We start from the raw sequence: 23,799 nt of genomic DNA, 5'->3' as shown, positions 1-23,799 counted from the left end.
TATCTTGAGCATAAAATTTTTTATATTCCTATAAACATATTTTTGAGCTTTGTTCTCAGAAATAGTTGACTTATTTGAAAAGAGTTATCATTTCAAACATTACTTTTATGATTCATTAGATAGGCTCAGAGCAAGACTCAGTCTGAAAGTGAAAGTGAAGTTCATTGAGTCCTGTCCGACTCTTTGCGACCTCATGGACTATATAGTCCATGAAATTCTCCAGGCCAGGATACTGGAATGCATAGCCTTTTCCTTCTCGAGGGGCATCTTCCCAACCCAGAGATTGAACCCAGGTCTCCTGCATTGTGGGTGGATTCTTTACCAGCTGAGCTACAAGGGAAGCCCAAGACTCAGTCTAGGAATAATTATTCTCCAGTACTGAGGAAAGAACTTCTAGCATGTTCCCCTCACTGCCTCATGGATTATGTGTTTTTCCTATGTGGCTAATGGAAACATGACTATTTCTGGCTCTGTGTGTTCATTGAGAACTATTTCTTTAATCATTTTTGATGTTTCTTTCTCCAAACTTTGACAGTTTTCTCACACATATGTGCTGATCATACCCTGATAAAAACTTGAGAGAGACTGTATGCAGACCTCTCTCCGTGCGGCTCTCTCCTCTTTGGAACTTTTTCCTGTACTACATATTGTAGCTGCCTTAGTCTCCCTGCTCTCTTAGCTTCATCTTCTCAATTCAAGTGCTGGGCTTCCCAGATGGCACTGGTGGTAAAGAATCCTCCTGCAATGCAGGAAACACAAGAGATGAGGGATCTTCCTCTGAGTCTGGAAGATCCCCTGGAGGAGGGCATGCCAACCTGCTTCAATATTTTTGCCTGGATAATTCTATGGACAGAGGAGCCTGGTGGGCTACAGCCCTTGGGTTGCAAAGACTCAGACAGGACTTAGCATACACATATACACACCCCTACCTGAGCTATGGAAACTGTCTCAAGGTAGCAAGCTCGAGCAGTTACAGGGCTCACCAAGTTTGTTTCTCATATCATAGGGATCACTGTCTTTCATTGCCTGCTATCAGTATCCTGAAACTTTTCTATATTTTGCCTGTTCTTAGTTGTTTCAGGCAGGAGGGTATATCCAATCCCTATTATTTCATTTTGATCAAAGGTGGAGTCAACTTTGATTTTTCTTTCTTCCTCTACAATGAGATTTGTGTAGGAAGATTCCTTAGAAATTATCCATAAATTGTCAAAGGTATCAGGTTACTCTCCATAAACCCAGACCACCTTAATAAACATGACAATTTTTAAAAAATAAATAATTAACTAAGAAACACCTCTTTTTTTCCCATTTATTTTTATAAGTTGGAGGTTAATTACTTTACAATATTGTAGTGGTTTTTGCCATACAGTGACATGAATCAGTCATGGGTTTACATGTGTTCCCCATCCCGATCCCCCCACCCGCCTCCCTCTCCATCCCATCCCTCTGGGTCTTCCCAGTGCACCAGCCCTGAGCACAAGAAACACCTCTTGACTCTTCTGGAAGCTTAACGCATTTTTAAAGTGTTCACCACTTGGCCACTGACCTTCAGAAATTCAGAGTATAATGGAGCCATGGTTATATTAATAAATAACTCTAGCAAGACTAACAACTCTGTCATCCTAACTGTTGAAAAAATTGATGTAGCACCTCTCAACAGCCTGCGGGCTGAGAGCAGGGTAGGGTGGGGCCTGAAAGGGGCACACAACCCAGTGAATTCATCTGTAAACTGGAGATTTCAAAAGACAGACTGATAAATGGAGAGTCATAAATTTATGATGTTTATCTTCAGAGATTTAGAGCAGTGGCTTAAAAGACGCTAATACAGATGTAATCTTAGTTTCAAACAGTTCAAGGCAGCAGCTGCATTTGTGAATCTGAGATTAAAGTCTTCCTGGGGCCCCTGACAGAGCCATCAATGTTCTTCTTGCTTACAGGCAGCTGCAGGGCTAGTGGCTCAGGTGGTTCTCTGAGCTGCAGGTGGTAACATGGAACATGTGTGGGTGTTAGGCTTTTAGGGAAGACAGCCTTGGGGTGAAATCCTAGCACTGTCATTTACTCTACTCTGTGAGCTGGGGCAAATCAGCAGTTCTCGCTGAGCTCTGTTCCCCCAGGGTATATTTTTCTGTGACTATGGAAATCACTACATCACATGTAATAGAGTAACATCAGTTCTCTCAAATGTCCCTTTTTTTGAAATCCCATTCAAATCCTCTACCTTCTGTTAGTAATCCTCTCTGACATTAACTTCCAGCTTTCTTATTTGCAAGAGAAGGCAAAACTCAGGCGTCTTATCTGAATTTGTGTGTTCCCAAATCTTCGAAATCTTATATTTACAGATTTGGATTGGGTTAGTTCTAGTGATGGTTACTCTCATTTGCACCATTTCTATCTTCCTAATTTCATTTTGGGTGATATCCTCTTTCCAAAGACTGACTGGACAGATCTTCACTATATGGCTTATTATGTTACTTTGGGAATTATTTGCTATTTCTACTGACTGCCCCACAAGAAGATGAAACCCTTAAAAGCTAAAATCTTAAGTATTATTCACCTTGGTATTATCAACACCTGCAATATCAAAGACAACATAGCAGGACCTTTCTAGAATAATCAATAAATGGACCAACCAAAGACAAAATGTCTGTGATATCTGGAAAAGTTACACCTGAAATGGACCCAAGGTTGAAGACTAGCAAGTTAAGTGCCTTATTGGGAATAATAATTTAAGTGAAACCAGTCAGAACCCAAATACTATGTGGGACATTTTTTCTGGAAACCTCTCCAAAAAAAGCAGTTTGATAGAAAGAAGAGTAGACCCCACTATCAAATGGGCTTAATTTCAAGTACCAGCTCTTCTATGGTTAAAATATGTGACCTGGGGTAAATTATTAAATCCATCTGAGCTTTAGTTATATTTAAAAAGTAAAAAGGGAGAAAAATAACAATGTAGTCATCATTACTGTCCTTCATTGAATGTTTCTGGTGTTCCTCCTTTAGATGTTCGATAAGGACTGTACTTCACTTCTCTCTTGATTTTGGGCATGGTCATATAACTGACTTTATCCAGACACATGGAAGTGTGTAAGCTAGTGTAAGATTTTCCACTGTTTCTTCCTTTTACCCTAAACACTGGGAACATTCCAGAGGTGAAATCTTCACCACCTGGGTCTCTGAGTAGGCATGAAGTGCCACAGAGTCCCCACAGACCTAAAGAAATAAACTTTTGTTGTTTAAAGCAACTAAGACTTGGAGCTTGTTACTACAGTATAAATAAGGTCACTGTTACCGATCCAGGTTGATAGGTTGTGTCAAACTGATAGGTTGTTGAAATAATTGAGAGGTTTTTTAAATGTCTGTGTCAAGTTTTTAAGTCTTTGTGGGTTTGATGTTGCTGAGTTACTAAAAGATGTAAAAAGTGTCAAATTCTTGCTTTGGTCAAAAAGTTTGTTCAGGTTTTTTCATAACATCTTATGGAAAAACCCAAATGAGCTTTTTGGCCAACCCAATATTTAACTTGAACATGAGAATCATTTTGGTGAGGCTATATCACTGCAAAGTCTATCAATAAGAGAACTACCAGCCTCAAAAACTGGTGTTTACAGCCTTGTTGGAAGGAAAACACACACCACATCCTATCATGTGTCATTAAATAGCAATGCAATATACAGCAAAGAGTGAATATTTGGCAACCAGTATTTAGGAAGAAGCACAAGCTGGAATCAAGATTGCCGGGAGAAATATCAATAACCTCAGATATGCAGATGACACCACCCTTATGGCAGAGAGTGAAGAGGAACTAAAAAGCCTCTTGATGAAAGTGAAAGAGGAGAGTGAAAAAGTTGGCTTAAAGATCAACATTCAGAAAACTAAGACCATGGCATCTGGTCCCATCACTTCATGGCAAATAGATGGGGAAACAGTGGAAACAGTGTCAGACTTTATTTTTGGGGGCTCCAAAATCACTGCAGATGGTGACTGCAGCCATGAAATTAAAAGACGCTTACTCCTTGGAAGGAAAGTGATGACCAACCTAGATAGCATATTAAAAAGCAGAGACATTACTTTGCCAACATAGATCCATCTAGTCAAGGCTATGATTTTTCCAGTGGTCATGTATGGATGTGAGAGTTGGACTGTGAAGAAAGCTGAGCACCAAAGAATTGATGCTTTTGAACCATGGTGTTGGAGAAGACTCTTGAGAGTCCCTTGGACTACAAGGAGATCCAACCAGTCCATCCTGAAGGAGATCAGTCCTGGGTGTTCATTGGAAGGACTGATGCTGAGGCTGAAGCTCCAATACTTTGGCCACCTCATGTGAAGAGTTGACTCATTGGGAAAGACCCTAATGCTGGGAGGGATTGGGGGCAGGAGGAGAAGAGGACAACAAAGGATGAGATGGCTGGACGGTGTCACAGACTCAATGGACATGAGTTTGAGTGAACTCCGGGCGTTGGTGATGGACAGGGAGGCCTGACATGCTGTGATTCATGGGGTCACAAAGAGTCAGACACGACTGAGCGACTCAACTAAACTGAACTGAACTGAATAAGACATGAATTGTGTGTCAAAGTGAGCTAGTGAAGGGACAGACCAATTGTACTTAGAGGAAATGGGGGAGTTTGAGAGAAGTCTTGGAAGGTGATAGGGTGTGAATAGAGGACAGAGAAGACCATGAATTTCTAAAAACTATGACACCTCTAAGTCATCTAAGTCTTGCTTGTCTCATTGCAATTCTCTGATAAGAAAGTTGTATCTAAATATAGAAAGCTGCGTTTTCACTTTTGTTTCCAGGAAGGGTGACATCAGCAAAATAGCATAGGCTTCCACAATTCTTGGCACATGATAGAGACCCAACCCAGATTTATTGGTCAAATGACTGAATAGATGGACGGTTGGGCTTTATTGAAAGACAGACCTGGATTCAAATCTCAGCTCTCTCTCTTACTATATGACCTTATAAAAGTTACTTATCATGTCTGTGGTTTATTTTCTATGTCATAGTATAGTTTTGTGTTCAGCTGTGTTATAAAGCTTCATGGTGGCACTCAACAAACAGTAGAACACTTTCTGTTGCAAAATAGCTTTCACAATGATCAGAGTTAATACTCTCCACAAAGTGGAGGTATATTCTTGGCATGAAAGGAGTTTTCTAATATATCAATATCATAGAAAATGTGCTGATGAACATCATTATACCTAGAGATTCTTCCTTTTGTTGGATGTTTTTAAAGTTTGGATTCACTGAGTCAGAGAATATATCCATGGAAAAGTCATCATCTTCAAGGGGTGATAGTTCCAGGATAGAGTGCCAGCTAGTGCAAAATGGAGCATAATTATTACTTTTGTTAATATTTACTTATTTGGCTGTGCTGGGTCTTGGTTGCAGCATGTGGGATCTTTATTTACAGCATGTGCAATCTAGTTCCCTGACCAGGCAGAAAGCCTGGGTTCCCTGCATTGGGAGCATGGAGTCTTAGCTACTGGACCACCAGGGAAGTCCCAAGATGGGAGAATAATTATAAGAGCCCAAATTCAGCTGATGAACTTAGATTGGATTAAAGAATCTGCTTGGGCTTGCGGGCTGATTCTGTTTAGCTAAGTTGTTTTCTGGTAAAAACTCTCTGCTTATTTTAAATTCATCTTCAGTCTTCCATCCCACCATTCTGTCTCCTCTCCCAAACCTATCAGAATCACCTCTGGAGTTACTTCAGTCCCCTTATTAGTGAATGATACAATCTGAGGGTGGTACAGGTGGCTGGGGTATTGGATAATCCTTTCCTGTGCAGAGTGTGGATCCATCCTCACTCCTCAGATACCCTGAGCTCCTTTTTATATCTTTCTGCACTGAAGTTTTTCAATGTATTTATCATGTGAGTTATACATACTGATTCAACTTACAGTAAAAGAAGGTAAAATTCACAGTACTACAAGAGATGGCATTTCTAAGAATGAGATATGAACACTCAGGACTCTTCCTAGAACCAAATTGTGTGTGTGCGCGCACACACACACACACACACACACACACCCATGTGTATACACATATGTATATTTTTTTCTCAGGGTTTTTACTCCCCAGTGTATCCAGATCATTCAACATTTCATGTCCAAAAGCAGACTCATGGACTTCCCTGGTGGTACAGTGGATAAGAATCCACCTAGGGTGCAGAGGACTTGTGTTCCATCCCTGGTACAGGAAAATTCCACACGCAACAGAGCAGCTAAGTCCACGCCCCAGAACTACTGAGCCTGTGCACTAGAGCACTTAAGCCACAACTACCAAGCCTGGTGCTGCAACTAGGAAAGCCTGTACTCTGCAACAAGAGAAGCCGCCGCAATGGGAAGCCTGTGCACCGCAACAAAGAACAGCCCCCGCTTCCTGCAACTTGACCAAGCCCGTGCACGGCAATGAAGACCCACAACAACCAAAAATGAATTAAAGAAATAAATTACAAAACCAACTCTTCTACTTTCTCATAGTTAGTCTTTTCTAAAGTTCTTTAACCTGGTGAATGGTACCAGCAATTCATCCAGTTGGCCAACAGCAGAAACCCAGGAATTATTCTCAATTCTTCCTTTTACCTCAACACGTCCACCCCATCCACATACAATCCTTCAAGTCCTGTAGCATTTCAACTACTATACCAACCTTGAGCCAGGCCACTTGGTGTCTACTGCCACCACACTGTTTGAAGCACCATCGTCTTTCCCCTGGCAACCTAGTTAACCTCTTTCCCCTAGTTAACCTCTTGTGGCAGAAAAGGGAATATGCAGCACAGATCCCCCTTCAAAGGAAGACTTACTGCCCAGCTACGGGGCGTGTAGACAGCAGATGGCCTCACTTAGCTCTTGCAGAGTCTGCTGTAGCCACCTCACCTGGGGTCATGCCCTTCCCAGGGCATCCCAGACAGGTGACAGGGAAGTACATACGCTTGGTCATTTCAGTTTTATGCGGAACAACTTTGATGAACAGTACTGAACCTTTGTCACTGTCTCTCTCTGTGAGTCCTTCTAGAGGACTCCACTTGCATAGTCCCCTCTCCACTGTTTCTGCTCTCCGCAGTCACGGTTAACTTCTCAGAGTGTAGGTTGAGTACCACTCACACACTTAGGCTCCTCCATACTGCCCCACTGATTGGAGGCCAAAGCTCCAAATCCTGAACCCTGATGTCTGATCCTTCCCCCCTTCCCCTGGTCTCACACTCCGCCCTTGGCCACACTGGCTCTATTATTAATAGTCACCTGCGGCTGCTCTAACAAAGTACCGCAGACTGGGTGGCTGAAACAATAGAAATGCATTTTCCCACACACAGCTCTGGAGGTTAGAAATCCACAAACAAGATGCCATACAGCCATGCTTCCTCCAAAAGCTGTGAGGGAATCCTTCCTTCTTTCTTCCTAGCTTTTGGTGGTTTGCTGGCAATCTTCGGCATTCTTCAATTTATAGATGCATCCCTCCAACCCTCCATCATCATGTGGTATTCTCACTGTGTTCTCTGTCTTCACATGACTTCTTATAAGGACACCTGTCATGTTGGATCACAGGCCGACTGTACCCAGTTAGACCTCATACCAACTGTACCTTCAACAAACCTATTTCTAAATAAGGTAACATTCTAGAATACTAGGGATTAGAACTACAATATATCTTTTTCTTTTTTCTCCCAACATATCTTTTTTGAGCAGGACACAAGTCAACCCATACACTGGTATGTGTTCAATCCCTGAAACAAGCCACACTAATTGTGCTTCAGGTCTTTTGTATATACTTTTCACAGCTTCCCACTTTCATATCCACGCCATTCATCTTCTCAATCTCAGTTCAAAATTCATTCTCCTGAGGCAGACTATTTTTTATCTCACCCTTCCCCTGAGCTATAAACAGGTCAGCTCTTTTTCACTCACAGACCTTGTGTTTTCTTTCACAGTACGTACCGCCACTTGTAATTGTATATTTGTTTGAGCAAATATTTTAACAATGACTGTCTCCTCCACTAGCCCAGAAGCTCCATGAGAGCAAATTGTGTGTCTTGCATACTGTGTATATCTTTGTGCTGAGCATGGTGTCTGGCAATTAACAAGTACCTGCTTGCCTGCCAAGTCGCTTCAGTCGTGTCCGACTCTTTGTGACCCCATGAACTGTAGCCCACCAGGTTCCTCCATTCATGGGATTCTCCAGTAAGAATACTGGAGTGGGTTGCCTTGCCCTTCTCCAGGGTATTTTCCCAACCTAGGGATCGAACCCTCTGTCTCCTGCATTGCAGGGCAGATTCTTTATCACTAAGTCACCGGGGAAGTCCCCAACAGGTACACAATACATATACATTAAATAAGTGATCTCAGAAAACTTATAGAGCTCTTAGGTTTTAACTTTCCTCAGAGTTTTGAAGTCTTAGGTGTCCCTGTTTCCAGAAGATATGTATTACACTAGCCCAGTCAAGACAACAGCTTGCTGAAGAAGTGGGGAAGAGGAGGAGAGTCAGTCCCAGATAAAGGTGCTTGAAGTTGACCCCCAACTACTTCCATGAAAGAGAGAAGACAGAGCCCTCTTTCAGGGGCCAGCAGCAAATCACTACCCAATAAGAGACCTCTATTATTCTCCTGGATTGTGAGCTTTACTGAAATCAGGACCTTCTAGAAATTCAGGCTCCTCTTCGGGTTTATGGGATTATGCCAGAAGGCTTGATAAATAGCAAGAGGCAAGATCAATTTCTTAAATATTCTACCTAAAAAAAAAAGAGGATGCCTCATTCATTCAGGTGATATTCTAGAAAGCAGAGCAGTGGATATAGTCCAAATACATAAAAATAACTATTTGGAGAAGGTTGCGGTTGGGGGAGGTGGAGAGGAAAGTTCTAGTTAAGATATGATTGAAGAGGACTTCCCTGGTGGTCCAGTGGTTAAGAATCTGCCTCCAGTGCAGGGGATGTGGGTTTGATCCCTGCTGGGAACTAAGATCCCACATGCCTCAGGGCAACTAAGCCCACTCGCAGCAACAAGAGAAGCCCCCCCGCACTGCAGCAAAGACCCCTCCCCCTAAAAAAAGATATTATTGAAATACATCTATTAAATGAAGGGTGACTACTGGTTAGCTGGCTATTTCCTGAGTTGAGAGAAGTGAGTAGTTCTTATTTGATGACACTTCATTTCAGCTCTCCATGTGCTGCCCTTCCTGCAACTTCCTTTTTTCCCTTCAAGATGCCTTTTGGGTGAGGCACATTTCCCTCCTATTTTTTTTTTTTTTTCCCCTCAGGGGCTCTTATATACCTCTGTCATCAGCTACAGCCATTGTCATCCCATCCTCGGCTGGGACCAGGATTTATCAGGCTGGTGGGGACAAAGTGTGTCTCAGTTGGAAGTATTCTCATTGCACAGTGCTGCGGTGGGCCAGAGTGGAAGGACCTTTCCAGAGAAGCAAGTCTAAAAAGAGTAGTTAATATTTTGGATTCTGTTCTTTTTTTTTAACCTTCCCAAGTACATAAACTTTATCATAGAAGGACTCAGGAAGATTAGATTCTGTGACAGAAAGAGTGTAATAAGAATTGGCAAGGTATTAATTAGCTATGGCAATCACACTTCAGGCAGCAGGGTAGTAGTTTGCACCCAAGGCTACTATCTTGAGAGGTGGTTTTCTAAATTCTTTAGTCTCCTCTTTCTGTATCGGGGTCTAAGCCTGGAAGACCTGGCTCAGACAGTGCTTCTGTGGTGTGGAAGATACCCTAGCCCTCATGAAAGCCAGGGGCATTCCAGGTGAGCAGAGGTGGAGTAAAAGATGGAGCTCTCCACTTTCTAGCCCAGGAAGTAGCAGGAGACAGAAGGAGCACCTAGAGGCCAGAGAACAAAGCTGTGGGTCCTGCTGGCTACCTCCCAGCAGACCCAGGAGAGGGTGTGTTAGTTAAGTCTAGGGGAGCCAAGAAACCTGGAGGTTCTGTTTTGTAACCCAGTGAAGACTGGGAGGAGGCTGATTCTCAGGCCGTCCACAGTGAACTGGGAACCACCTCCTCACCCTGGTGTTCAGCACAGTCAGGCAGAGGCAGGCCCATGGTTTAAATTTCCTGGGTCATCTTCAGTTCCAGTGGTAGAGACAGGCTTCAGAAATACCTAAAAGTCCAGAGGAATTTCCCAGAAGGATCCCCAGGGTTAGACTGAGGGATCTAAGTACCTAGGACTACCAAGGGAGACGCAAGTCAAAGCCAGATTCTGATGCCCAAGACCACCAAGGTCAGGGTGAGTCAGCCATTGGGAGCTAGAAGGCCCTGAACAAGCTGAGCGATGCCAGATCACAAGTCACCCTTCTGCAGAGACTGGAGGAAGCCAGGAGCGTTGGCACAAAGACCCTGAACCCTCCCCATAGCCACAGTCGTGAGGTTGCGTAAGCTACCACCACCCCTCATACACGGGTCTGGACACATTCTTGGGAACTCAAAAGAGACCAAGGAAGAATTTTATCTATGAGACTGAGCAATTTTTTTTTTCATCCAAGAGAGGTTAATTTAAAACTTTATTAGTGGGTTTAATACCAAGTTAGGCTTTAATTTGAACACTTACATTTTCCTTGCTAACCAGTTGGCTGTGGGCTTGGGAGGAGGTTCTGCATTAGATATTGGAAAAACAAAGTATATTTTTCTCTGTACATCCAAGCTACAGTATGAAGTTAATATTCTGCTTCTGACACATAAGAAAAAAAGAACCATGAAATCACTTGTCAAAAATCTCCACAATGTTTACAAAACCAAGCATTCAGTTGCTGAAGGGTTGGATGGGCCGCATTCCTGAAGCCCCCACAAACAAGGCTGACTGCAACTTTGACAACTGTAGAAAAGACAAGAGAAAGTTCAAGTGGTGAACCAGGATGGTGGACTCCTCCCACAGTTATTCTCTTCTCCACTTTATTGAGAAGTGCCAAGACTCAGGGCTTCCCAGGTGGCACTAGTGGTAAAGAACCTGCCTGCCAGGGTTGGGAAGATCCCCTGGAGGAGAGCATGGTAACTCACTCCAGTATTCTTGCCTGGAGAATTCCAAGGACAGAGGAGCCTGGCGGGCTACAGTCCAGAAGGTTGCAAAGAGTCAGACACAACTGAAAGAATTGAGCACGCACACACGCCCACACTCAACCCTCAGTCATACCAGCACTCTAAGGAAAGGCTAGTCTGCCCGTGGTGGGAGGCAGGTGACTTCTGAGAACATGAAACCTGCCCTTTCACTTCCCCCTCTTGGCAATACCTGTAGGGGTTATGTCAGCAAAACAGTTTAAAATGACCAAGCCCACAATATGGGATGAACAACACATACCATGCAAAACTGCTGACTTATGCATAAATATAGTTAAGTAGTGATGAAATAAAAATTCCTACTCTAAGGCAATTCAAGGAAAATTTAAACATAAATTCTTTTTCTCTGCCCTTTGGCCTCCTCTCACCCCTCTGGTGTGCATCATGTATCTGCATTGTACCTTGACCAAACTATTGGCTGAAATACCCTCTCAGCCGTAAGAGGCAACGTTCTCCTAGCATCAACAAGACAACTTAAAAGATAACATTCCCTCTTAATCTCGTAAGGGGCCATGATGACCCATGATCCACTATGTAAGTGTAGATCTGGATTGTGTAAACTGTCAATAATATATTATTTAATATACAGCCCTCTGTCTCAAACACAAACCGTTTTGACTTCTAATAGGCAAAATGCTCCTCAGAGCTTTCTGAGACACTGCTCCTGAAGTTATAATACTCAACTTGGCTCGAATAAAATTTTCCATTTCTTTCTTAGATCAACTGATCAATTTTTCATTGACAGTAGGAAAAAAATAACATGATTAAAACATGTGTTCACTACCTGGTCTTCCCCACTAGCCACGGGGACTGTGGCAGTCTCTTTCTTATTTTTTTCTAGCTTTCTTTCTTTAGTTATCCTTGTGATTCTTTCACAGGTCTCCTTGTATATGCTGTGCCAGGCCACATTCCACCTCAATCCCAACCCATCCTTTCAGGGCTAAAATAATAATAATTGGTGAGCTCTGGGGCATTCTCCAAGCCAGGCTTCAGCAATACACGAGCCGAGAACTTCCAGATGTTCAAGCCGGTTTGAGAAAAGGCAGAGGAACCAGAGATCAAATTGCCAATATCTGCTGGATCATCAAAAAAGCAAGCGAGTTCCAGAAAAACATCTATTTCTGCTTTATTGACTATGCCAAAGTCTTCGACTGTGTGGATCACAATAAACTGTGGAAAATTCTGAAGGAGATGGGAATACCAGACCACCTGACCTTCCTCTTGAGAAACCTGTATGCAGGTCAGGAAGCAACAGTTAGAACTGGACATGGAACAACAGACTGGTTCCAAATAGGAAAAGGAGTATGTCAAGGCTGTATATTGTCACCTTGCTTATTCAACTTATGCAGAGTACATCATGAGAAATGCTGGGCTGGAAGAAGCACAAGCTGGAGTTAAGATTGCCAGGAGAAATATCAATAACCTCAGACATGCAGATGACACCACCCATATGGCAGAAAGTGAATAAGAACTAAGAAGCCTCTTGATGAAAGTGAACGAGGAGAATGAAAACGTTGGCTTAAAGCTCCACATTCAGAAAACTAAGACCATGGCATCTGGTCCCATCACTTCATGGCAAATAGATGGGGAGACAGTGGAAACAGTGTCAGACTTTATTTTTGGGGGCTTCAAAATCACTGCAGATGGAGACTGCAGCCATGAAATTAAAAGACGCTTACTCCTTGGAGGAAAGTTATGACCAACCTAGATAGCATATTAAAAAGCAGAGACATTACTTTGCCAACAAAGGTCCGTCTGGTCAAGGCTATGGTTTTTCCAGTGGTCATGTATGGATGTGAGAGTTGGACTGTGAAGAAAGCTAAGCACCAAAAAATTGATGCTTTTGAACCATGGTGTTGGAGAAGACTCTTGAGAGTCCCTTGGTCTGCAAGGAGATCCAACCAGTTCATCCTGAAGGAGGAGATAAGTCCTGGGTGTTCATTGGAAGGACTGATGCTGAAGCTGAAACTCCAAAACTTTGGCCACCTCATGTGGCCTCATGTGGCCACCTCATGTGAAGAGTTGACTCATTGGAAAAGACCCTGATGCTGGGAGAGATTGGGGGCAGGAGAAGGGGACGACAGAGGATGAGATGGCTGGATGGCATCACTGACTCAATGGGCACGAGTTTGAGTAAACTCCGGGAGTTTGTGATGGACAGGGAGGCCTGGCGTGCTGCAGTTCATGGGGTCTCAAAGAATCGGACACGACTGAGCGACTGAACTGAACTGAACTGGGCATTCTACCTGCAAAGTATTCATCTTCCATTTTTGTTGTTGTTCAGTCGCTAGGTCATATCTGACTGTTTGTGACCCCATAGACTGCAACAAGCCATGCTTCCCTGTCCTTCAGTATCTCCTGGGGTTTGCTCAGACTCATATCCATTGAGTTGGTGATGCCATCCAACCATCTCCTCTGTTTCCCCCTTCTCCTCCTGCCTTCAATCTTTCTCAGCATCAGGGTCTTTTCCAATGAGTCAGCTCTTCACATCAGGTAACCAAAGTATCAGAGGTTAAGCTTCAGCATCAGTCCTTCCAATGAATATTCAAGGTTGATTTCCTTTAAGATTGATTGGTTTGATCTCCTTGCAGTCCAAGGAACTCTCAGAAGTCTTCTCCAGCACCACAATTCCAAAGCATCAATTCTTTAGTGCGCAGCCTTTTTTTATGGTCTATATCTCACATCTGTACATAACTCTAGTTATTCCTGTTTTTGTTTCTATTTGCATAGCAAACTCATGTGTAAACCATGGTTCTCCCCCAGTGAAGGCCCACCTAGTAAAGTACCTATCGCCAAAGGTCAGTGAATGTCCTCTTGTCAACACTGCTGAGCCCAGCTCTCTTTTTAGCTCCTGATGGGAAAGGACAACTTCCAGGCTAGGTGCCTCTGCTCCCACATCCCATTATTCATAAGTTTTTATTCTAAATATGTCTATGCCCCACTACTGAGTGTCCTGCTGGCTGCAGCATCCATGCATCCATGTAGTTTTTTTCTGTTTAGTTCTGTGTCTCTGCAAAGGTAGATGGACTCTATTCTTCCATAGATGGACCTGCACACTTATCCACGTGCTTATTGTTAGCAATTCTGAGCACTCAATACTGTCATTAGAAAACTAAACTTAAAAGCTTTTGCACAACAAAGGAAACTATAAGCAAGGTGAAAAGACAGCCCTCAGATTGGGAGAAAATAATAGCAAATGAAGCAACAGACAAAGGATTAATCTCAAAAATATACAAGCAACTCCTCCAGCTCAACTCCAGAAAAATAAATGACCCAATCAAAAAATGGGCCAAAGAACTCAACAGACATTTCTCCAAGGAAGACATACAGATGGCTAACAAACACATGAAAAGATGCTCAACATCACTCATTATCAGAGAAATGCAAATCAAAACCACAATGAGGTATCATTATACGCCAGTCAGGATGGCTGCTATCCAAAAATCTACAAGCAATAAATGCTGGAGAGGGTGTGGAGAAAAGGGAACCCTCTTACACTGTTGGTGGGAATGCAAATTAGTACAGCCACTATGGAAAACAGTGTGGAGATTTCTTAAAAAGCTGGAAATAGAACTGCCATATGACCCAGCAATCCCACTTCTGGGCATACACACCAAGGAAACCAGATCTGAAAGAGCCACATGCACCCCAATGTTCATCGCAGCACTGTTTATAATAGCCAGGACATGGAAGCAACCCAGATGCCCATCAGCAGACGAATGGATGAGGAAGCTGTGGTACATATACACCATGGAATATTACTCAGCCATTAAAAAGAATTCATTTGAATCACTTCTAATGAGATGGATGAAACTGGAGCCCATTATACAGAGCGAAGTAAGCCAGAAAGATAAAGACCATTACAGTATACTAACACATATATATGGACTTTAGAAAGATGGTAACGATAACCCTATATGCAAAACAGAAAAAGAGACTCAGATGTATGGAACAGACTTGTGGACTCTGGGAGAAGGCGAGGGTGGGATGTTTCAGGAGAACAGCATTGAAACATGTGTATTATCTAGGGTGAAACGGATAACCAGCTCAGGTTGGGTACATGAGACAAGTGCTCGGGCCTGGTGCACTGGGAAGACCCAGAGGGATCGGGTGGAGAGGGAGGTGGGAGGGGGGACTGGGATGGGGAATACATGTAAATCCATGGCTAATTCATATCAATGTATAACAAAAACTACTGTAATGATGTAAAGTAATTAGCCTCCAACTAATAAAAATTAAAAAAATAATAATAAAAAAAAAAAAAAAAAAAAAAAAAAACCTCTACAAGAGTACAATCCAATTCTATGGAAAATTCCTTAAGACCAGAGATGTTGGCTTATGCAGGTGTCCACCTGTAACTGTGGGGGACTGGTTCCACAGTTTGGCATCTGAAGATGCCAAAATCCAAGGATGCTGAAGTTGGATATATAAAATGGCTTAGTACAGTGGCCTTCCGTATATGAAGATTCCATACACATGGAGAAGGAAGACCAACTGTACTTCCTTCATTTCCCTCAGGGACAGGCAAAAAAAGTTACTATTTTGATTTGAGATCACTTCACCTCCAATTAATACTTGATATCTAACCAGTGTTTACTAAGTGTTTACAATAGACCTGAGTCCTTCTTACACACTCTCTTATTTAGTCTTCACAACAACCTTGTGATTATGGACTATAGGATGGTCTCAACTTTACGGAAGAGGAAACACTGACTCAGAAAAGCCAGTTGACCTGCCCAGTCACTCAGCTAGAAGGTGCTGATCCTGGAGCTAGAATATGTACTCCTCCTGCTTCACAGTACATGCAGTGCTCTTTTCTACACTGCAGCTGCTTCTCTGGTGGTAGTCCTGGCCCTGAGGAAGAAAGTCTGTCTGAGGTCAGCAGGTTTGCCCCATCAGGACAAAGTCCTTGGTGTGGAGAGGGGCACCCAGCTTCATAGAGCAGGGCCTGGAGTCAGGCACCAGTCCAGCAGGTTCCCAGGTCTCTGACTGTGTTAGCAAACTGGCCACAAAATAGCCTCTGATGCATGTAGAAGGGCTATGTGGGCCCATCTCACTACTCCTGCAGGAGTGGGATACAGGGGAGAAGGCTGTCTTGGCTGGGTCCTTTTACTCTCAAGGCCCAGGCTAGTGGCTTCAGCATTAGCTCTTTCCATTGAGAGGGCAATATGGGGGCTTCCCTGGTGAGTTGATATTAAAGAATCTACTTGTTAACATGGGAGACATGGGTCCAGTCCCTAGGACAGGAAGATTCCATATGCCATGGAGCAACTAAGCCCATGATGCTCTGCCCAAAAGCCCAGGAGCCACAACTATTAAAGCCGGTGCTCCCTAAAGCCTATGCTCCACAACAAGAGAACCCACTGCAGTGAGAAGCCCTCACACCAGAGCTAGAGAGTAGACCTTACTCACCACAACTAGAGCCTGCACAGCCACAAAGACCCAGCACAGCCAAAATTAAATACTTTTTAAAAGAAATTTAAATACCAAAAAAGAGGGCAATATGGGAACCCAGTTCTTCCAGCACAAGGAGGTTGTGATGGGGGTGACAATCAACACTTCCATACCGTGTCTGTCCTTGACCACGGTCTTGCAGAGCCCCAGGTACCATCCCTTGAGCAAGCAATGGGGCCATCTATGTTATCCATCCAGGCTTAGCAGGAGTTGCCAGAGCTAGAAACAGCTGGGACCCAGTAGGTCTATCCTCTCCCCATTGGTGGAAGAGCTCCATGACAGCTGGGATTTCAAATGTCTTATTTCCTGCTGTCCTCAGTGTCTTGAACTGTGCCTGGCATATAGTAGGCACCCAGGAGACACTGTTGAACGAATGACTGGATGGATGATCAAAGGTGCCCAAAGTGCTGCCTCTTGTGTGCACAGAAGCCCGTCTGCAAGCGAAATGCAGACACAGGCCTCCCCTTAGACCCTGCCAGCCCCACTCCCTTCTTCAATACACACCATTTCCTGGAAAAACAGCTCTGAGTGATCTCTAAGCATTGCCCTTATGCTGGCACCCTCTTTTTCCAAAGGCAAGAAAAACTCGTCTATCAAGTTTCCCCTAGACTGAGCAGAAACAACTGTTGCCAGCTTCAGAACCGTGATTCTCTCAGGAGCACCTGAGCCCTTTCAGCTTAACACGTCTCCCCTGAGGCAGAGGAGAGGCAGAAGCCATGCCACAGTCCGAGCTGGGGTCTCCCATCCTCCAGCTACCTGAGGCAGGCCGCACCATGAGGCCAGGCCCCAGTGGTCATCTGAGAGAGGTCACAACCTTCTGCGCACTCCCGAAACTCTCATCTAGGCAGCCTCCTGGTTCTTTGTCTGAGGAAGTCTGTAATATGTGTGACCAAGAGTCTCACGGGACATTTGACTACAGGAAACTTTCCTGACTTTGCTAAGCCTCAGTTTTCTCATCTATGAAGTGAGAATAACAATATTATCTGCCTCATAAAATCATGATGCAAACTAAATAAAAGAAAATACACAAAGTGTTTGGCACATAATTAGAGCTCAATAAATGATAAGGATTATTTTTCCTGTTAGGTATGATTTGTTCCTGTGCTTTTGTTGTGAAAACAAATGAACATAGTTCACAACCTGAAATAAATAGAAAAAGCTCACTTATCATTATTCATTCATTCAACCAAGACTGTATCAGGTGCCACGCCAGGTCCTGGGCAGGACAGGAAAGGTCTTTACGTTCTCTGTGAGTTGTCATTCAGTCATGTCTGACTCTGTGACCCCATGGACGGTAGCCTGCCAAGCTCCTGCCCGTGGGATTTCCCAGGCAAGATTACTGGAGTGGGTTGCCATTTCCTTCTCCAGGGGTTTTTCCTGACCCAAGGGTTGAACCCAGGTCTCCTGCATTGCAAGCAGATTCTTCACCATCTGAGCCACCAGGGAAACCTTCACTTAGGTGGATCCTTGAAATGAATCACATATACTCTCTGTTTGCCTGTCTCTCTTTTAGTCTCCCAAACTCAGCCAAACAGAACCTCCTTCGGAGACGTTTTCCCTGAATGGATGCATCCCATGCTGGATTCCTTGGGAAGCAAATTCTGAGATTAGCATGTAGGAAATCCTGTGGAAAGGAGGAAAAGAAAGAAGACTAGATGGAGGGAGATGAAAAGCAGCAGTGCAATTCCAACAGGGGACCTCTGCCAACCCACAGACCTGTCAGGTAGCAGTGAGTGGGCCAGGTCTTCATACTCCCGAGTTGCATCAGTCACTGGATGCAAGCTGCCTCTGGAAGCTATGACCTTGGGTGAGGCCGCTTTCTTCGCTTCAGCCAATCCCCAGAAAGGGCTGTCAGCAGATGGGGATCTGGAAACCCTCCCTACAGCTGGGGAATGAGTCTTTCATTCCTGAAAGTGAATTTGAGCAGTGCAACGTAGCATCCACAATATACTCCAGCCTAGATGTTATCGGTTAAGAGATGTTGATTTCCAACCGCTTGACTCCTATCTCTCAACTGGTATATTACATGAATAGAAAAAAAGAAAGGATTTTACCAGGCCCTTAAATTCTCAACTGCATTAAAATCTGTGTTATCCTCACGACTTCCCTGGTGGTCCAATGGCTAAGACTCCATGCTCCAAATGCAGGGGACCTGGGTTCGATTCCTGGTCAGGGAACCAGATTCCCACATGCTGCAACTAAGAGTGCACATGATGTAACTAAAGACCCCACATGTCACAGTGAAGATTGAAGACCCCCACATGCTAAGACACGGCACAGCCAAATAAATAAGTATTTTATTTAGAAACCTGTGCTATCCTCTTCTATTCCACAGCTTGGAGTCCTTTCTTCATTACTAAGCATCCCTGCCCTCAAGGCTGTGTGCGTGTGTGTTCAGTTGCTCAGTCATGTCCCACTCTCTGCAACCCCACGGACTGTAGCCCGCCAGCCTCCTCTGTCCATGGGATTCTCCAGGCAAGAAAACTGGAGTGGGTTGCCATTTCCTCCTCCAGGGGATCTTCCCAACTCAGGGATCAAACCAGTGTTTCCTGTAACTCCTGCATTGGCGGGTGGATTCTTTTACCACTGAGCCTCCTGGGAAGCCCCTTCCATGGAGGCTGCTGCTGCTGCTGCTAAGTTGCTTCAGTCGTGTCCGACTCTGTGCGACCCCATAGATGGCAGCCCACCAGGCTCCACCATCCCTGGGATTCTCCAGGCAAGAATGCCAGCAAATGTACGAGGGCTTATAATAAAAGAAGTCAGTCAAGACTGGGGAGGCTGCAGGGTTGAGTTTATCTCTGGACTGGCCTGGGCATAATTTAAGACCATTGTTGATGCTTCTGTGGTTTTTTTGAAGAGAGAAGAGGGCAGGCAGATTTCAGTCTCACCAGAAAGAACAGGAAGTTGTTTCCTCGGGCTGTCAGGTAGGTCTGCTGTCGTTATCAGTTTGGCACAGTCTGTCTTAGGAAAATGTAGCCGGTGGTTCTTCTGTCTGTCGGCATGCTCCAACAAAGCCTAACTCTAGACACAATGAGCATAAATGTCTATCTGAGTGAAGTCTGGGATCACGCAGTGGATTTGCAAACATGTTTTCAATTAAAGTCTGCTTTCAGGAAACTGCAGCTGCCTTCCCACCCTAGAAAGAAAATTTCCAAAAGTCCAACTCCAAACTGACAACTGAACTTGTATTTCAGGCTTGTAACAGATTTTTATCAAGGGTTTCTGAGTGCCCAAGATATGTTTCAGTTTTCTTATTATTACCCTAACTTATTACTAAAACTTTTATGAATCTTAAGAATTATGAACACATCCTAAACTCATTATAGTAGGTTTGTTTATTGTAAGGGCACACAGGTGAAGCAATTCTGAAGCTGTTATATATATTTTACAGGATTGAGAAGTGAATGAATATACTAATGTTGAGATCCAGGGTGTCCACTGTGGAAGAAGGGACATACAAATATGAATTGATAATCATGTATGTTAATTAACTAGACGGTGGGAATCCTTTCAAATCACCATAATGTGCATGTTAAGCATCTTACAATTTTATTTGTCAATTATACCTCAATAAAAAGGAAAGAAAAATATATGGATTGGGAGAAGGCAAGAAATTATTCCATGAGGATGGAAATGGAGGTGTAAGTGTAGACTCATGATTTCTAAAACAAGTATATGTGTGTGGATACACATTTTGTGTGCACATATGTATGAATATCACCCCACTCCAGTACTCTTGCCTGGAAAATCCCATGGACGGAGGAGGCTGGTAGGCTGCAGTCCATGGGGTTACTAAGAGTCAGACACAACTGTGCGACTTCACTTTCACTTTTCACCTTCCTGCATTGGAGAAGGAAATGGCAACCCACTCCAGTGTTCTTGCCTGGAGAATCCCAGGGACGGGGGAGCCTGGTGGGCTGCCATCTATGGGGTCGCACAGAGTCGGACACGACTGAAGTGACTCAGCAGCAGCAGCATGTGTGAATATATATTTATATTTACATACATGTATATATTCCCTAAGCTTGCCTGCCAAAAGGGTCAAGAAGCAAACCCTCCTTTCCCCCCATAGCAAGGAGCACACCTATTTGCCCCAGTCTTGTTCTCTAATACCATCCCTCACTAGGAAGAAACAGGCTTCTCAGAGAAATGACCGATTTCAGGGTTGAGGTGAGGTAGGGACAAAATGAACCTAGAATATCCTATTATGCCAAGAAGGCTAGTGAGGGAGAGAGAGAGAAATTGGGGCATGCCACAAGAGCACAGAAGCCAGATTAGAGGGACTACCACTGGCCAAATCAATTAAGTCCACTCATGCATCATAAAGCATGGGGAAAAACAAGAATATGTTTGTCTTTATCAATAATGAATAAGATAGATAGATAGATAATGAATGGAGAACTCTTGCTTACAGTAAAATGTAGAAAGCCACCTGGTGAATGTGGAGGTAGGCCTATGGTTCGAAAATGCTCATTTTGCAACCGTCATGACAAAGATAGGATAAAGTAAGAACCATAAATGAAAATAAAACCTAGGAGGAAATTTTGACTAAAGAGTAAAATATCTGAACCATCTTTCAGGTGTCTCTCCCACAGACTGTTTATTAGGAAGGGAAAAAGAATAACTAAAGAGTGGAGAAATTAAACACCTCAATTGGGTGATCAAAATTAACATCACCAAGAGGGACAGATAGACATCATGAGCCTCCAGATGTGACACCCTGAGGACATGATATCATGATACTGCAGTGTTCTGGCCAAGAAGTCATGACCTGAATTTAATCATGAAGAAACATTAGATAAACCTAAAATGAAGACCATCCTATAACCCAAAGAGGAGAGAGGTTGAATTCTTAAAAAATGTCAGTGCCATGAAAGACAAAGAACTGCCATGAATGAAGAAGACCTGAGACTAAAGACAGACAGTAGCGAGTGTCAGGGGGATGTGCAGAAACTGGAACCCTCATACACGGTTAGTGAGATGCAAACCGGTGTGTCTACTTTGGAAAAGTCTGGAAGTTCCTCAAATTTTAAACATTGAGTTACCACGTGACTTACTCAGCAATTCCATTCCCTCATAGATGCCCAAAAGAAATGAGAACATATATCCACAGAAAACAACTTGTATATGAATATTCATAGCAGCATTACTCATGACAGCAAAAAAAAAAAAAAAAAAACACATAGGCAAATGAGCATGAACCGATGAATAGATAAAGTAAATGTGATGTATTCATACAATGGGTTATTTATGATTCAGCAATGGAAAAGAATAAAGTGCTGATAAATGCTGCAACATGGATGAATCTTGCGAACATGCTGAGTGAAAGAAGCCAGACACAAAGGACCACATGCTGTTTCATTCCATTTAAATGACATGTCCAGAACAGGTAGATCTCTGTGGGCAGAAAGCAGATGACTGATTGCCTAGATCTAGGGAAGAGGGAGGGCAGGGAATGCTAATGGGTGAAGGCTTTGTTGAGGGTAACTAGAACGTCTAAATTTTGGTTATGATGATGGTTACACAATTCTGTGAATAGACTGAAAACCACTGAACTGCATGCTTTAAAATGGGTGAATTTTATGGTATGTGAATTCTATTTCAATAAAGGTGGTTTTAAAAGTCTAATGTTCTTTAAAATACCCGGGTAGCAATAATATTTAGCATATGATCTATCTCTAAAGAGAGCAATTTTGAAAAATAAAGAAATAAAACACGCACATACAAGGATGGCTTGGGAAGCCTGGAGGACGTTGGTGACCCAGGCACTGGCCAGGAGCAACTTTAGTGAAGAGGTAAAGACAGGAAGCCGACTGGACCGGGTCAAAGGAAAGAAAGGTGGGGAAGCAGACAGAGTGCGTTTATATTTCAGACAGCTCTTTCAAGGAGCCTCCATGTAAAGGTCAGTAGAGAGATGGGGGGAGAGATAGAGAGGCATGTGAGGGCTGGAGGAGGCTCTACTCATGTAGGAGAGCTGCAGTGTTGAATGCATTCCAGTGGGAAAGGAGATGAAGGAGTTGAGAGAAGCGAAGTCCAAGAGAAGTCATGGGATCCAGAATCCACAGGATATCCAGAAGCACACTTTCTCCATCAAACAGGAGGGAAAAGAACAGGTGAGGGGCTGGTATAGACAAGGCTGGAATTTAGCTTCAGTAAGATAAAAAACTTCCTGCAGTTGACTTCTACCTGTGGGAAAGGAAAAAGATTGGAGGTTTGAAATTTCACATCCCAAGTTGATCGCCTACTAGCTGTGAGATCTTGGCAACTGTGAGCTTCTCCGAGCTGGTTTCCTCCAGACCCAGGTTCAGTCCCTGGGCTGGGAAGATCCCATGGAGAAGGGAATGACAACCCACTCCAGTATTCTTGCCTGGAGAATCCCATGGACAGAGGAGCCTGGCAGGCTACAATCCATGGGGTCACAGAGTCGGATGTGACTGAGTGACTGATACTTTCACTTACTTTCTTTTTTTTTTCACTTACTTTCAAAGTGGATTATACCTTGCAATGTGCTTGTGAGGATAAAATGAGAAAACACAGGTAAAATGCAGAGCAGAATGACTATCATACAACAAATGTTAGGCTCTCTAACACATTTTTAGTTCATTTCTATAAACTTGCTCAATCTGTTATCACCCCCAAATACATGCAAAAATAAGAACTTCTTAAAGGTAATAACCTGGGACTTCCCTGGAGGTCCAGTGGTTAAGAATCTGCACATCAACGCAAGTGACACAGGTTCGATCCCTGGTCTGGGAAGAGCCCACATGCTGCGGGGCAACTAAGCCCAGGCACCACAACTACTGAGGCTGTGCTCTAGAGCCTGGGACCCACAACTCCTGAGCCCATGTGCCACAACACACCCTAGAGCCTGTGCTCCACAAGAGAAGCCACCACAATGAGAAGCCCATGCACTGCAACTAGAGAGTAGCCCTTGCTTGCTGCAACTAGAGAAAACTCATGTGCAGCCAAATAAAAGGGCTTCCCTGTGGCTCAGCTGGTAAAGAATCTGCCCGCAATGCAGGAGACCTGGGTTCAATCCCTGGGTTAGGAAGATCCCCTGGAGATGGGAAAGTCTATCCACTCCACTATTCTGGCCTGGAGAATTCCATGGACTGTAGTCCATGGGGTCGCAAAGAGTCAGACACAACTGAGAGAGTTAATAATAACCTTATTTTATTAATCATACTCCCATAACCTGTAACAATACTTGGCACATAATAGATGTTTGATCAATATTTGCTTCCTAAATTCAGATTCAATTCCTCCTCTCTGAGTAGATGTCAAGTGTCCA

At 43.6% G+C, this 23,799-nt stretch overlaps 1 long non-coding RNA gene across 1 annotated transcript in view; it reads left to right on the top strand.

Moving 5' to 3' along the window:
- Window positions 1–18,212, top strand: part of LOC139037020 (uncharacterized) — a 215,917-nt gene extending 197,705 nt beyond the window's left edge. The window contains exon 4 of the long non-coding RNA XR_011489800.1: window positions 18,022–18,212. This is a non-coding gene — a long non-coding RNA (uncharacterized lncRNA). The remainder of the gene's footprint in view (window positions 1–18,021) is intronic.
- The last annotated feature ends 5,587 nt before the right edge of the window (window positions 18,213–23,799 follow it).

Source organism: Odocoileus virginianus, chromosome 10 (assembly GCF_023699985.2).
Source record: "Odocoileus virginianus isolate 20LAN1187 ecotype Illinois chromosome 10, Ovbor_1.2, whole genome shotgun sequence".
NCBI classification, from domain to species: Eukaryota; Metazoa; Chordata; class Mammalia; order Artiodactyla; family Cervidae; genus Odocoileus; species Odocoileus virginianus.
This window is presented reverse-complemented; position numbering and strand designations above follow the sequence as displayed.